This window comes from Bison bison, unplaced genomic scaffold (assembly GCF_000754665.1).
Source record: "Bison bison bison isolate TAMUID 2011002044 unplaced genomic scaffold, Bison_UMD1.0 scf7180017864201, whole genome shotgun sequence".
NCBI classification, from domain to species: domain Eukaryota; kingdom Metazoa; phylum Chordata; class Mammalia; order Artiodactyla; family Bovidae; genus Bison; species Bison bison.
The window spans coordinates 1019332-1023378 of NW_011494773.1; positions in this window are offsets into that span (position 1 = coordinate 1019332).

The following is a 4047-nucleotide window of genomic DNA, read 5'->3' on the forward strand; positions in this document are numbered from 1 at the left end:
ACCCGCCTTCCATTGCTGCCCCAGGGTCCCCTGCCTCTCCACCCCGGCACCCCAGGAACCCCACTGCAACTTCCTGCCCGACCTCAGAGCTCACCCCCACTGTGGGTTCCACCAGCCAAGACTTCAGGACCCACAGGTGGGGACGGTGCTGGCTCAGAGCAGAGCAGGGTCCAAGACACCACGCCCCAGCGCCCCCTCTTCTGCAGGCTTCTCCCGCTCCCTGGGGGCAGTCCAGAACAGGTGGGCCTGGGGTACTGAGGGATATGCAGGGACCTGGCCCCTCCGAGGGCACCCTGGGCACTTGATTCTAGGCTGGCAGCTCTAGGAGGACCCGGGTGGAATAGGGAGAGGCCCAGACCAAGCTTTGCTGAGCACAGAAAGGCCCAGAAGCAGAGATGAGCAGGCAAGGGAACTCTGAAGACAGGGGCTCCACAGAGGTCACCAGCCTGCCTGATCAGTGGACACCAGGATGCCCCCTCCCTTGCCCTCCAAAGGGCAGGGTGAGCCAGTGCTGCAGGAGGGTTTGCACCCGCCATCCTTGGACTAAGGAGGTAGAGCGTAGCTCCCCGGGTGCTCAGATGCCAGCTTTCTGGCAGGAGACCCCCACCCCCTACCAGTCCATCAGGCTGTTGTGTAAGGTGCCAACCACCCCAGTTTGCCCAGGACCCGTTTTGGCATTGAGAGTCTATTTGCCAGGAAACCGTCCAGTCCTGGCCGAATGGGAACAGTGGGTCACCCATTTCAGTGAGCGGCTATAAAAGTTCGTTATAACCCACTCGGACTGGGGGGAGGGCAACTTGAACACACCATCTGGGGCTCATGGGGTTGGCTGAGAGCAGTTTACAGGACCTCCCATGGCTGAAGGAGTTTCAAGCATCCATCCAATCAGCTGTCTTCTAAAGCAGAGATCAGAGCAATCCTGCCAGGGACACTTTCCCGGGGAGTCCAACACATTCTACCCCCGACCTCTTGTCACTTTGAAAGGCAGGCAGCTCCACCCACCTAGCCCCAGGACCAAGAGGCCAGGCATCCTCCTCCACAGCCTCGCAGCCTTCCAAGGGAAGCAGCTGGTTCTGCCTCTCCACACCCAGACACGGCTCCTTCTGAACTTTTTCTTCCAGGATGTGCTAAGGTCACCCCAGGCATGAGAGCTGGCTAAATCCCATCTGCTGCTCTCAGATACCTTCATGGAGAAAATGTCAGGGGTTCCAAACCAGCGAAGTATGCTCCCTCCCTTTTTTGTCTATGGAGTCTTCAAGGCCAGAGTCATTTGTCTGGCAGCACTGGAATGATCCAGGGTGCTGCTAGCATCCTGTGCAGTCTCTGATCTGGGCGGATAGATGCGCAGGTGCCTCTGAGGGACCAGGGGTAAAACCCAGGCCTGCTTAGCTGTTGGGGGCCATTCATTGACTCCCTTAGCCTCTCACTGAGTTGTGTGCTCAAGGAGGCAGGGAGCAGAGGGTCGCATCTCATCACCCCCGTTCTGTGTTAGAGTCACTGCTCGAGCGTGAGGACCTGAGCTGTGAGCCGCTGCAGGGGCTAGTTCACAACTGGTCGTCACTGTCCATCTTTTCTAGAAAAAGCACCTCTGATTAACAGTGCAACAGGTGGTTTGTGGGCGGTGGTTGTTGCATATACAGGGCAGCTTTGCCTTGCCGGAGTTCATGCATCTGCCAGTGTGCCAGCGTTAGAGCCCCTTTATACCAGAGGGGGGCCATGATCCTGATGGCTTGGTGCCACTGAGGTGGCTGCTGCTTTTACATTAAAAAACTCTCATGGCAACAGGAAATGTACCGGGAACGATGAGAAGTCTGTTCAGTGGGGAAGGCCCTGGTGCGTACTTGATGGATCCATTGGCATTCAGAGAAGTTTACAGGCCAACTTCTTAGTTGGGAGCCTAGCCAGCTTTTGGGACCTCCCTGGGAAGTGGGGAGGAAGTTGGAAGGGGGGTGACTTAGCGGAGGATGTGAAGCGAGGAGAGTTTAGGACACCCCATCCCACCTAAACAGAACAAAACTGAAGTTTTCCCCCCAAATCCACTGTTCCTTGGAAATCTGTAAAGAGGACATAACCCTTCTCAGTTGTACTCTCATGATACAGGTCATTGAAATGAACCAAGAAATAAAATGGAAAAAAAATCCAACCACAGAGAAGGTGGTATTGGCTGGGTTTTGTTTGGTGCCCGTGTCCCCACACTTTCTCGAGATTCTAGACTGGCTTTGGCACATGTGAACCTTGATAAGGGCTCGCAGTTTTGGTACAGAGGAAGCTTCAGTGATTCCCCAGGGCACAATTTAAGAACCGAGTAGGAAGACCAGAGCAGGATGTTGGGTGGGAGGCAGTGGCAGGGCCTTAGAGGAGCTGGAGTCTGCACCCGCCCCCTGGGTCAGGGGCCACCCTTCCCTCCAGGGTCCCCCCAGCCCCTCAACAGAAGGCAGAGGGGGTTGTGGCGAGGGGACAGAGGCCCGTGCCACGGAAGAGCACCAAAGAAAAGCACTATGTGGAGATTGTTTTATTTTCTAATAAGGATAATGTGGCTGGAATGGCTTCTTAAGATGTATATATTTTTTAAAATGACGGTCCCTTATTGCATCACCACCCTTGTACATACTCTCACCTCTGTATGTGTTCTCCCAAATGCCCTAGGAGTCTTCCCATCCTGGTCCCATGTATCTGGAATCTAATAAATAAGGAACAGCCTATCAAGAGAGTCTCTTAACACATTATCTTGGCTGGCGGGCTGTCCGCTGGACAGCACTGCCTGCAGGTCTCAGGCTGATGCTAGGAGAGGCCATCGGGAGAACCAACTTGGCCTCAGGGTTCTCTGGGGGTTCAAATGGGCATTAAAATGTGTTCAGCGGCAAAATTCAGGGATGTAAATTAAGCGGTCTGAAAATCCCGTCTACTTCTTTTCAGGCTTTGAAACAATAAAAGTGAGGCCCTTTATTATTTTCCTTTGTGTCAGAAAAATGGAGCATCAGATATACGTGAACCAGAAACAATCCATTGCCTTAGGACTTTGAAGTGCGTCTGTATGTATGCATGTGACACAGACCGTGCAGGATACCCTCGTGTTGTACCCTCAGCGCACACTCAGGTCCTGTGAGAGGCAGAAGGAAGGGCCTGAAAGAAAGCAAGAGGACTGTATCAGGATGCTTTTTGTTGCAGGTAAAAACATCCCAGCTTATATGGGCTTCCTGGACTCACTGCATTGGATAGATGTGAAATCTATAAATGGGGGCAGGCATCAGGTAGGGTTTGATCCAGAGGTTCACAAAGTCAATGGAACCCTGGCTCTATGCCTCTGATTCTCTCAGTTCTGCCCTCTTCTGTCTGTATGCTTTGTCTTCACACTAACCTCTTTAATAGTAACAAGAAGACTGCCAACTTTTTATTTTGCATCATGGATAGAGAGGGGAAAAAAAATCTTCCTACAACCATGGAAAATATCTGGGCTTCATTCTGAATCCCAGTGAATGTTGTGCCTGTCCTCACTGTGACCACCTTGGGGTGAGGCCAGTCACAGACATCAGTCTAGCAGCCTCAAAAAAGAGTTGGTTTGAAAGTCTAGGAGGCAACCAACCAGCTATGATACCCACAGAACCCACACACCTAGACAGCTCAAGGTCTGATCAACTTTCAGTGAGCAGTCAAGTTCCCTGAAGCTCTTGGAAGAGAAAAGACACATGGCAGTCTCTGAATCAACACCTAGCAAGTCTTGAGCATGAGTTAAGTGTTCATGGAAGTGAAAGTACCCGATGTGGATTATTTTAGGTAAATTCTCAATTCACCTACATCTGGTGCATGTGCACATGTATGTATACCCACGGCCCTTCCACACACACAGCTGGTATTAAACAGTTATGAAAAACAGTCAGCCATAGCATTATATAATGTAATAAAAATAGAAATTTTTATTGGGCTGTATTTTAGGATTTTCTGTACTTCAATTTGCCTAGATAATTGTGATCAGGCTAGCTAAGAGCTCATTTTTTCATCCATTTCTTTATCTTTCTTAATTTGTCCTCCCAAATATCCCCGTTTTGT